The sequence below is a fragment of the Capsicum annuum genome, chromosome 4 (genome assembly GCF_002878395.1).
Source record: "Capsicum annuum cultivar UCD-10X-F1 chromosome 4, UCD10Xv1.1, whole genome shotgun sequence".
Classification (NCBI taxonomy): domain Eukaryota; kingdom Viridiplantae; phylum Streptophyta; class Magnoliopsida; order Solanales; family Solanaceae; genus Capsicum; species Capsicum annuum.
Genome location: NC_061114.1, coordinates 191,214,114 through 191,227,550, shown reverse-complemented (window position 1 = coordinate 191,227,550; position 13,437 = coordinate 191,214,114). Strand labels below are relative to the sequence as shown.

General features: G+C 29.2%; 1 pseudogene; it reads right to left on the bottom strand.

Moving 5' to 3' along the window:
- Positions 1 to 10,480: 10,480 nt before the first annotated feature.
- Positions 10,481 to 12,135, bottom strand: LOC107868758 (annotated as a pseudogene).
- Positions 12,136 to 13,437: the final 1,302 nt, after the last annotated feature.

Sequence of the window (13,437 nt, the reverse complement as noted above, 5' to 3'; positions counted from 1 at the left end):
TTTTAAAGAAAATATTGAAAATACAACTCTTCAATTACAAGTATCGATAAACAAACTTGATTATGTTTGTGAATTTCATGAAAAAAAATATCGCGAGAATTGCTGAAAAACTTGCAACAAAGTTGCATAATAGTCGTGGAATTCCAAAATTTGAGATTGTATATGAATTCTATCAGTTCTCAAAAAAATGGTTTGAGCGAATTATTTCTTTCAAATTTAAAGTTATTCATGTCGTTATTTAATTTTAAATTTGAGATACAATTGTTATACGATAAATTTGAATTTTAGCCGATGATAACTAGTATTAAAAAAAAATGTTCATGTTTGTTAGAATTCGTTTTGCATTTTTGTATATACGAAATATTTATTTTTAAAGTACGTATTTTAATAGCTATATGTATTTGACTTTATATATTTTAACAGTTATATGTATTTATAATATAAATATGCTGTCAATTTATATGTTCACTGTCTGTGTCAAATGTTTCAGGTATATGTATTTATATTATACATATGCAGTAATTTATATATTGTAATGAAAATACATATGCATATAATAAATATACATATCAAGACTTGCAATATACATATGTTGCTTCAGAATAAATACATTTGATAAACTGGAATGATTTGAATTGTCAATTATTTTTTAAAAATTATTCTTGTATTAATAATTTCAGGTTATACTAGCCTCAGAGTATATGTCTATACAATCCACGACATGGATAAACATTTTATTGTTTGTCTTAAGGAAAAAAAATGTTCTTGTCATGCATTCCAATTGGACGATATACTGTGTGTGCATGTTTGTGCAATACTTGATAGCAAGAGTTTTCAAAAGGAACCATATTGCTATTATCTATACAAGCTAAAAATTGTGTTAAGAACGTATGATCTTCCCATTTATCCTCTACCACACAAAATGAGTGGATAATTTCATAGGAGATATTGGAGGAGATAGTTTTGCCCTTAAAATACAAGCGACCTCTGGGAGATCTGCAAAGAAGAATTGTGAAAAATCGAGAAGAGATATGTTCGAAAAAAAAAACAAAAATTATTGTAGCTCATTCATAATAGAAGTTCATGTAGAAAATATAATAAATGATAAGTTTATTGATGTATTCAGTCAAAAAATAATTGCTTCAGTTTTTCACTGATTATTATATGATTCTAAATTTTGATAATTTTTTTAATGTTATTGAAATTTTTGTAGTTAAATTGTTGCAAATGCTATCATTAAGAATATAGTATACAAGACGTGTAACATCATTTATTTATATTTAATGAACTGTACGTTACACAAGTCAAATTTTTAATCTAAAAAAAATACATATGAGAATATAATAAAAACCTATGTCAATCTATAAAAATAATAATAAGTTAACATACATTTATGTAATAAATAAAAGTAATTAAGAATACATATAATGACTTATCAATTACATAACTAAAACTTTAAATACATTTTTTTTTTTAAAAAAAACATATACATTAATCATACATTAATATGCATTATTCATAGATATATATACATATATGAAGAAAATCTATGAATAACTCATAAATACATATGCTTCTGTGGTAAAACACATATGTATTAAACTGGACAAATACACATACATATACACGACCAAAAAAGTATATATTCAGACAAATATATATATATATATATATATATATATATATATATGTATATATATATATACACATTTCTGGTAAAATACTTATGTATTAATCATAAATATATACGCATCATAAAATATATAGACTTATGTAAAACTATACAATAATTATGTATTATTCAGAAGTATATGTGCAGAATTGAAAAAAAGCTCATACATTGCTCAAAATACATATGCATTACTCAAAAATACATATGCATAAAATTAAAAATACAAATGCATAACTGAAAAATACATATAATGACTGAAACATGCATACCCAATGCTGAAAATTATATTCAAAACTAGAAAGAACATATTCATACCAAAATATGCAAAACAGTAGCATAAACTAAGCACGAACAATTGTATTTTAGAAATTTAAACATAAAAAATCTAACAATTACAGCAAAGAAAACATTAAGATATCAATTTTCAACATTAAAGTGACATATGAAACCTAAGAAATATTCAACTAAATCTTAGTCTACCTAAAGTTCATTATTGTAAAATATAACAAATTCAAAATAATCTTCAAATAGCATGCACTTCAATATCTTCTATTATCCCAATATCCCTAAGATGCCTCATTGGTGCTTCATCATCACTTTGTGCCTTCTCTTCTTCTTTCCTCGAACCATAATGCCACAATATTAAAGCATATCTCGTGCGAAAAAGATCTAGATCAAAATCAATAGTTGGAACACCGTCAACAGTTGAAACATACACATGAATTACGCTTGCCATGTATATTTTGAGAATGCAACACCTATACAACATAAAAATACAATTATATGTCTAAACAGTGCAACATATGTATTTAAGAAAATACATCCTAAAAGTTACATTACTAGTCAATATCTAAGTTATCAACACATCAAAATACAAAAATTATCGTCACCTGATGTATGTAAAAAATACATTTCAACAAATAAGAACTACATATCACATTCAAAATGTAATGACTACCAAATACAACTTAACATCGAATAAAATTCTTAGAGGTAAACATAAAAACACATATCTAAACTGAATGTATTTTCAGAATACATATTAGAATTATATTTCAAGAAACACATATGTATTTTGTGAATACATGAATTGTACAATTAATTTACAAGAACAGAGTATAACAACACATATACAAGTTATATAACAAATGTATTTTCAGAATACATAATACACTTCTATATATAAATATATATACAAAAATCTTGCCATTGATAAATACAAATATCTTACACAACTTTTAGTACCATACCTGCTCCACTTTTTCTTGTTCAGATTCATAATCTGATGCAATGGGACTTGCAATTTTACAACATTCTCCTTTTTCATCCGATTTTCTCCTTTTCACTGATTTTTGAAATTTTATGGATTTTGGGGATGAAGATTTTGTCAATGCTCCACAATCTTTTCGGGATTGTTACAGTGCTTCGACCTCAACTCTTCAACGATAACACCTTCGTTAGACAGAATATTAGTAGAACTCAAGTTAAAATCTTCGTCTTGTGTTAAACCAAGACTAAACGATAGTAGTTCATCGGAAACTAAATTCTTCGATTAATTTTCTCTAACTGAACTACTACGATTTGCATGTTGAGCCATTATACATTAACTCGTACAATTTCAACAGAAAAAAAATAAACCCAAAAAGATGAGTTTCGCAAATTAATTTTGAAAAAATGGCGACACTAAAACACCTTAACAGAATTAACTAAATAAAAACTTACCTTAAAAAGTGGAGATGATCTTTATCAAGATGTGGGATTTCATGCGGAATTTGGGGGAATTTGAAAAAAAAAAAAAAAAGGAAGTTTGGGGGAAGTGAAATAGGTAAAGTAGAGTAAAAATAGAGAGTTGAAAATAAGAGAGTAGATTTCATGTACTTTTAAGAAAAAAAGCTAAAATATTGCTATTGGTTGTAATTTTGTCAAACTATTGTTATTTCTTGTAATTAATATCTTAAGATTGCTAGTTTATGTAATTTTTCCTTTGTAAAACATATACACGTATATATGTTAAGTATATACGTCTATAGAAGGTATATACACATGTATACATACCATTCAATATATACATACTACTTTAAGTAAAATATATTACAATATACACACACACACACTATATACATATATATCGTTATATGCTAATTTGTAAAACATATACACATGTATACGTTAAATATATAGTTCTTTCAAAAATATATACACATATATACATACCATTCAATATATACATACTATTTTAAATAAAATATACTACAATATATATACACACACACACTATATAGTTATATACTAATTTGTAAAATATATACACATGTATATGTTAACTATATACGTCTATAGAAGATATATACACATGTATACGTACCATTCAATATATAAAAACTACTTTAAATAAAATATACTACAATATATTTACTAAAATATATACACACATTATATATATATATATATAGTTATATACTAATTTATAAAACATATACATATGTATGGGTTAAATATATAGTACTTTAGAAAATATATACACATATATACATACCATTCAATATATACATACTACTTTAAATAAAATATACTACAATATTTATACTACAATATATACACACACTATATATATATAGTTATATACTAATTTGTAAAATAAATACACATGTATACATTAAATATATACGTCTATAGAAGATATATACACATGTATACGTACCATTCAGTATATACATACTACTTTAAATACAATATACTACAATATATATACTAAAATATATACACACACACACTATATATATATAGTTATATACTAATTTATAAAATATATACACATGTATACGTTAAATATATAATACTTTGAAAATATATACACATATATACATACCATTCAATATATGCATACTACTTTAAAATATATGTACTTCTTTAAATAAAACATATGCTACTTATAATAAATTAATAATACTTTATAGTAAATTAGTAATATATTAAAACTAAGTATTTAATTTAAACTAAAAATTCAATTTAAATCATTAAATGGAAAAAATTACAAAGTAAGGACTAAGGAGTGAATGAATGTTGAATTTTATTGATTGCAAAATGATCCAAAATTTATAATTTACATGGATGAAAAATCTACAAATTTTGCATCATTTTTCCAACTCATTCATGTTAATATTAACGGGAACTTGCATAGGATAGTCAAAGTCAACGAGGGAAAAAATCATGCATTGGACTTGATTCTGCCGAGTTCTCTCGTGAAGTCATAATTTCTTCAAGTCTCTGGTCGTCGTTCGGCTCTACTTCCATTCCTTGATTTCTTCGTTCGGCTCTAATCCAATCTCTAAGGAAAACTAGAACATTCATTGCATTGCTTCCTAATGCATGTCGGTTGTTTCCAAGCTGCTGTCATATCTGACTAAAAGCACTCTTCGATGCAACGGTTGACATTGGAACATTCAGGATATCTCTAGCTAATCTTGAAAGCACAGGATATTGTGCTTCATTATTCCACCACCAATCCAACGTGTTGATCCGTCGTCTGCGATCCTGTATCGGCAATCGGAGATAATACTTCAGCTCTTCCCGATAAGTTGTTGTGTAAGCTCCCTCCTCAACACTGTTCCAACAAGGTAAATCATAAAAGTGATCAGGAAAACCACTATGTGTCGGCCTTTTAGAAGATGATGGCTAATCGGGAGGATGAGGAGCGACAGTTGGAGTGATATTTGTCGGTACAGGTAAATCAACTAAATCAGTATAGTGGTTATATAATTTATCTATGTAAGCGTTCGCATCGGCCATAACCATCCACAAATCAGGTTGTTCTTGTTCTTCAACATCAGAATCATTGCTAGTATTTATTTCTAAGTTAGCATAAATAAGACTACTAAAGTGGTACATAGTATTATATTTCATGCATGGATTTAGCATAGCACCAACCAAGTAAATATGAGAAATCGAAAAAAAATATTTTTAAAATTTAGCAAACATGGCACCAATAGTTTCTTTATAACCTTCTTTATTTTTATATTCTTTGAGCAAATCAGAAATATCAGCTATATATGCCAAAATATTACAAACAGTAGGATAATAAGCACCAAAAAATTCAACCATAGCTATATAAAATTTTTCAAAAAACTTAACAAGATCTTTAATTACAGCCCACTCAGAATCATGTAGCATGCAATGGGAAGAATCGACAAACGAACCAAAATGTTGGTTAAAAGATAGTGTAATAGGAGCTCTATATTTATAACAAGTTTTCAAAAAATCATACGTAGCATTCTATCTTGTTTCACATTCTTCAGGCATCAATATTGGTGCAAATCCATTTTGTTCACATTTAAGTTTAAAGTCTTTAATCTACTTCTACGATTATTTCCTTGAATAAAACCAACGGCAAGTTGAATTTTTTCAATATAAAGCTCAAAAAACTCAAGACCATCTTTTACAATTAAATTATATATATGACAAGCACATTTAACATGAAAAATTTCAGGTAACGGCGGAGATAGCTTAGATTTTAACTTTGTTATAGCAGTCTTGTTGTTAGAAGCATTATCAAAAGCAATACATAAGATTTTATTTTCAATACCGTAATATTCTGCAACTTTAGCAATCAAATCAACAATAAAATTTCCGGTATGTTTACGATCTTCATCATATAAAAAAATAAGAATATGTTTTTTGCATAACAAAATTACTATCTATCCAATGACAAGTAATAGTTAAATAATTATTTTTATTTACAACATGACCAAGATCAGAAGTTAGGGACATTCCACACTGAATATTTTTTAGCAATATTGATAGATAAAAATAATATTGTGAATGAAGTCTAAAAATATCGATCCTACAAGTACTTCTAGGAATACCATTAAACATAGGATTATAAATTGCTTGAATATAATGAATAAAGGCATCAAAATAAGGAAAACTAACAGGCAAACAATCCACAACTACCATTTTAGCTATTTCTTTTTGGTCCCTCAATTTATTATACTTCTTCGTTACCTAACCGGTTGTTAGGTCCAATCTAGTTTGCGTTGGCCCCAACATCCTGACCACTTTGCAATAAATAACTCTCTTTCATGATTATCACTTATATGTCTCATTAACATACCCGTACTCCTTGCTTTCCTCCTCTTTTATGCTTATATATTTATTGACAAAAATATTGCATTGCACCTCAATATCTGATATACATTTAAAAAATTGCCATATAATACTAGTTGGTTTACGAGTTCTTGGGGCACGGGGAAGACGGGGAGGGAGATTAATCGATTCAGATCTAATGTTAGCATTTCCTACTGCAGGTGTCTCACCAATATTTTTATCATCTTCGTCTAAATTAACCGCATCTACTTTATTTTCTTCTTCTATACCGTAATTTTTCTGAGGTTCTACATAATCCATATCGTGGGCACCTACACCAAAAGGTACGCCTACTTCTTCCTCAAAAGGTTGACTAAGCGGTGCTGGAGGCACACGAGTATATCTACTACTTAAAGTACCTCTACCGCTAGTAATTCATTTTTTACTACCACTACCACTTCCGAGAAATTTTTTTTTTAACACCTTTATAGTGAGGTTTCTTTATTTATCCATAATATAAATTAAACTAAAAAAATTCAAAATAAACAACTATAATAAAATTAAATATTCAATAATTAATACACTAAATAAAAATTAAACGTAAGAGATGGAACGACAATATCAAATTTTGGAAGTATCCGAAGGTTGCAACTTTAGAAACTTCCACTCGTACTTTGTAATCACAAAATTAAAAAATTAAAGTGAGTACTTTAGGAAATTAAATATATAGAATATTTGAGGATTGAGAAGTGAGATTTGAGAGACAATGAGATTTGAGAGAATGAAAATTGTGTGGAAAATGATTCGAAAGTGTATGGTATTTAAAAGAATTTTTTTGGGTTTAAAAAAATAATTTAATTGAATTTTATTTTATTTTTTTAATAAAAAGGGCATTTTAGCCGTTTTGGGCTCCCAATGGCTATATTACCATTGGACCCAATGGCTATAATGGCCCAACGACCATTTTTTCAGAAATTCTATTTTTTTTAAAAAATAAAATTTCTTAACCGAGCCAGGCTGGGCCGGTTAATCGGCGGGCCTTTGGTCCAGGCCGAGTTAATCAGGCCCAAAAAAATTAACCCAGCCCGGGATCCAATACCCTACAGCCCGTGGGCTGGCCGGGTTGGTGTGGTGAGCCGGGCTGGACCGGTTCGGACCGGTCAAACTGGCCGATTGACAGGTTTAGTAGTATATGCCCGCGATTAAAAAGAATGTTGGGTGTTAAAAAGTTGACAGACGAGGGGACTAACGAAATTGTTAAAAAGTCGAATTGGGAGAATAACAAAAATCGAGTTCTATTTTCTTAACTCTATTTATTATTTATTTATAAGTTTCTGTCACTCGTGATTTTTGTGAATTTATTTTCATAAATATTAGGGTAGATGATATTTTTGTAATGATCTCCAAATGCATGATAATTAAGAATAATATTTTCTTATGTGATCATTATGGATCGTTATTCTTGCATAAAGATCATATATGGAGTTTAATAAAAATGACACAAAATGTTACAAGTGCGTGTCTATACCGGAAAGTGGTTATAAATGAATATAAGATGTAGAGAATATGAGTTAATGAATTTAATTTTCTCTACGAGTTATATGAAAAGACACTTGATATGTTTAAAGTGTGGGGGTGTTTGACATGTGATTAGAAGTTAATGTTAGATTTAGCATCTAGTATAACCCCAACTTTCTTCGTTGATGGATATGTGATTTTGTGTGATAGTTTATCGATATGTTGGTCGTAAGAAATGATTTTAAAAAAACTATAATAGAAATGAGAGGTTTCTATTCTTCACACTTAAAATGAAGAATCTTGGATAAATTTATACTATGATGAGTGTCAGAATTAAATAAAATAGTGGGGGTAACGTATTGAGTTAATCTCATTGCTTTGAGAAAAAAGTGCTAAATAAATTTTGTCACTTACACATAAAGAGGTTAATACCCTATTTGATCCTAGACCGAGTTAACTAATAATGATGAAAAAAATTATAGCTTAACTTGTGTAAGCAACCTCTATTGAAAGAGCCAGTAGTCGAGTTCTTGATTTTCTTTAGAAAATTAAAGAGTTACGAAACTCTAAGTTTTATCCTATTTATAAGAATATATCGGTACAAATTGATATCAAATATGTGAAAAAAAATAAATTTATCACGTGATGGATACTTACCTTGTGAGGAGATACAATCTTTTGAAATCAAGAAAATCTTGAATTAGTAGAAGCAAGAAAAGGAAAGGAGTTGAGTGGTTGAGCGATTAGTAAGAGAATCCATTGATTTTACAAAATATGAGCTCAATTTGTGATAGTCAAGCCACTCTAGTTTGATCATATAAAGATTATATAATGGGAAGTCAAAACACATAAGTTATTGACATGATTGTGTGACAGTTAATTCATGATGAAATAAATTTTATCACATTGGTGGAGTCAAAAGAATTTGACTAATTTATTTACTAAATTTCTTAAAAGGAAGTTACTTGACCTGGCACTATAAAATGAATAGTTATGAGTTCAAAGGATAACAACAAATTATTGATACGTGGATGTTTCAGTACATAAGTAAGAGATATACTAGTAATGAATAACATAGATTAGAAAGTTTAGTTTTAATACTCTTAATGAAGTTCAGTTCGTGGAACAAGTGTCAGTATCTCAAATATGACAAAGACACTGGAAGAACTTCACCTATATGAACATAGAAGTATTGCCGCTTTGATTGGGAGTTTGAGTTGCTCTCATAAATGTTCATGAATTTTGGATAGCACATGACCATAAAAGTGCTAAGCATATTGAGTGGAAAGCATGAATGCAATGTTTATATGTGTAGTATCACCAATCTTATCACAAGGAATAACACGTTCAAAGCTATTATGCTACGTGAAATTTCGATTTCGTCTTGTGGCATTGCACTAAGTAATACATTACTCTATGCATGAACATAACTTGATCGTTGTGTCCTAATTTATGTTAAATAAGTGGGGGATTGTTGGATTTTTGTTTAAATTAAATTAGTACATTTATTTTATGAAGAAGTGTCTTTTGGAGAAAAGATGTCTTTTCAATAAAATGTGTCTTTTTGAATGAAGAGTTGTCTTTTAATAAAAAGGTGTGTCGTTTATTGAAAGGATATGTCTTTTGTTGAGAGGGTGTGTCTCTTATGAAAGGACATGTCTTTTATTGAAAGGATGTGTTGGTTAAAAGTTTAACTATATAAACTCTTCAAACTTTTCTTACTTCTCAACTCTCTACAAATAATTTTTTCTTCTTCGCGAAAGATCAAGTATTAGAGTTCTTGTTTTCCAATAGGATTATTTTCACTATTTACTTGGTGCCGAAATCTAAAGGCTTGTCATATCCATTGAAACTATTTGTGTTAAATCCTATAGAAATCTCGCAGAGGAGAGAGAGCAAATATCATTTTTAGGAAAGCGTTTCGTGCGTGTTTTAAGCCTTTTATTTTGTGTTCGTCGTTCAAATTATTAAGCCTTCATCTTTGTGTTTTTCTTCATATGATTTTGTGTACGTTCGTGGAACATATTTTCCAACAATTGGGAATATGTATCTAATGTTCTGAGAAATTGTAAAATAGCACTCATTTGCCTTTATTCTTTTGCACCTCTAAATTAATCACTTTAAAAATTACACATAATATTACAAAATGAAAAAGAGACTATACAAGGCAAGGCTTCATCAAATAGCCGAATTTATTTTAACTTAATGCTAGCACAAAACTAAATTTATATGAACAGAACAAAGTATTATAATCCTATAAAGATGGAGGGGAAGTCTTGGTTCCATGATCATAGATATCGGCTTTTGTGGATGTGTAGTCAATCCATAAATCTCCTCCATGCTTATATTTTTTGGGTTCATATCTCCTGCTAATTTCCAGTTGAATCCATGCAACAAGTTAGCCATTGTTGTTCGAACAACCTTAATACCAAGGCTATACCCCGGGCACCTCCTCCTTCCAAAACCAAATGGTAATAGTGAGAAGTTTTGCCCTTTCATGTCTATGTTATTTTCTATGAATCTTTCTGGAATGAACTCTTCCGGCCTATCCCAATACTTTGGATTTCTTCCTAAAGACCATGCATTTACATATGCAGTTGTCCCTTTTGGTATGTCATAACCAGCAATGTTACAATCCTCAATAGAGTAATGGGGAGGAAGTAATGCACATAAAGGGTGCAGTCTAAATGTTTCTTTAATTATGGCGTCTATATAAGGTAGCTGAGAGAATTCCTCTTCTTCTACCCATCGTTCTTTTCCAATGGTTCTGTCAAGTTCTTCTTGTGCCTTTTCGATAGTGTTTGGTCTCCTCAAAAGTTCTTGAAATGCCCATTCTATTGTTGCTGCTGAAGTATCGGTTGCACCCGCTATTAAATCCTGTCATTGATATACATGAGAAAATACCAAGTATTAACAGCAAATTAAGAATATGGTGTATCATATTTTCATGTAAAATTATTCTAGTTTTAGAGAAAATAAGGAATCTTACATGCATTAATGCCATCAGCCTATCAGTAGTAAGCTTAATTTCAAGATTAGGGTCATCAGCAAGGTGCAAAAGAACATCAACCATATCCTTTGGAATATAATCCTTCTCTGTTTGTCTCTCCGCCTTGTGATCTTCTAGTACATATTTGTAAAAATCTGTCAAATTTTTTTTCTAAAACCTTCATTCTCTTTACGTATCCTTGCAAGTCGAACCAACTAAGCCAAGATACCCAATCCCCAATATTAATCACCCCACCAAGAAGAAACCACTCATCCAAAATCAACTGTAATGCTTCAAGTGTTACTATTGAAGCAACTGATTGATCATGATGATCACTATAGTACTTGTCACTCATAACAAACCTACTTATATTGCGAAGAGTGAATCGAGGTAAATGGTCTTTAAGCAAAATTGGTTTTCCCGAAAGAGGATAAAGACGAGAAATTAAAATTTGTCTTTCCTCAACACGAATATACTCTAATGAGTCGAGCCTTCTGGGATTAAATACCTCCGTTAGATAAATTTTTCTAGCTTGACGCCAGTAGTTATAGCTGGTGTACTTACCCGCAGCTAATGCAGGACGAGAAGCAAAGATAGCATCATGTGTTTTTAATATCTCTTTAGCCATTTCTGGAGATGATGCTATCAGAACAGGCTTGGAACCAAACTTTAGGAGCATTAAATCTCCATATTTTTGCGAAAGATGGTGCAAAGACTCATGCGGGAGTGAACCAAGCAGGTTCAAATTGCCAATAATTGGCCATGGCCTTGGACCTGGTGGTAGTTTCCTTTTGGGATCGTTTAATTCTTTTATGAGAAATGCTAAGGCTATTAACCATGTGCCAAACACTATGAAAACCCAAGTTATCTCCATTACTGATCAATGGATGACTGCAGTTGATTAAACAATAATTCAAGAAAGCTTGAGAAATATTTATAGTGCAAACCTGTCACTATTTAATTAGTTTTCGAGGCAATTAGGCAAAATAGAGCTAAAATTGTGTACAACTCTTTTAATTCACTTTTGAAAAGTCAACATTCCTTCAAAAGGCTATTAATTGTAGTTTGGGTGTGAGTTGAGCAAATTTTGATTATTTTTATAAAGTATGAATTTTTATTTTGAAATTTGAGTTGCATTTTCAAACAAAATTTCAGTTTCAATTCAATCTATACTCAAATCAATAATTTCAAATGTATATTCAAAGGACTATTAAGTTTAACTTTTATGCATTGTCAATATACAATTTGTTTACTCCGTTAAGGTAAATATTGCACAAAAATAGCATGTTGATGTATATCGTAATCTTCTATTGGTAACATGAAGTGATGAAGAAAGCAATAAATAACTTCAAAATTGATTGATATTGTGAAAAAGCTATGTATATAAAGTAAATTCTTTAGAAATTACAGAAAGTCCTTTTGTTCAATTCATCTTAAATTTTTCCACTGAAGCGGACCCACACATCTTATCGAAAGTAAAAATGGACATTCACGAAGAAAAATTAAAATTCTGATCGGAAAATTATGATAGAACAAATCAGATAAATTAAAATATTGATATATAAATCACAAGAGATACAGGCATCTTACCACTTCATACTTCTAGTAGGGGTTTGAATAGTATTTACTTGAAATGAAAAACAAATAGAATTTAAAGTTGAAAGCTAAGAAAATCTGAACTTGCAAGTTAATTTGTTGATTTCGAAAATGAATTTCACTTGAATTTTCTTTTAATTTTTTAGTGGGCAAAAATCATAATTTCACTTAAAATGCACTTCAAATCACTTTTTTATCTTCCGATTCTCTATATCAAGTTGAAAGTCGAAATAATGGATAAATTATAATTAACGATGATTTGCAAGTAATATTGATAGTTATAATAATAATAAAAAAAAGTGAAATAAATTTCAGGTTAAAACTTCTTGTTGGTGGGTCGATTTAGGATGGATTGGATTTTATTTGATCAAGGTTCTAAATAAGTATTTCAATTATCTTTTAAAATCAAACTTGTCATGTCATTAATTCTTTTTGAAAAATGCAAAATCTAGCTACTTGAGATGACCTTTAAAGTATAAAGTGAATTAGATAAAAGTAAAATAGTTTTTGAAAAATAAAATAAAGTCGTCTTTGGTGATTAAATATCAAAAATTGAGTGACCATTAAAGCAATTAACTAG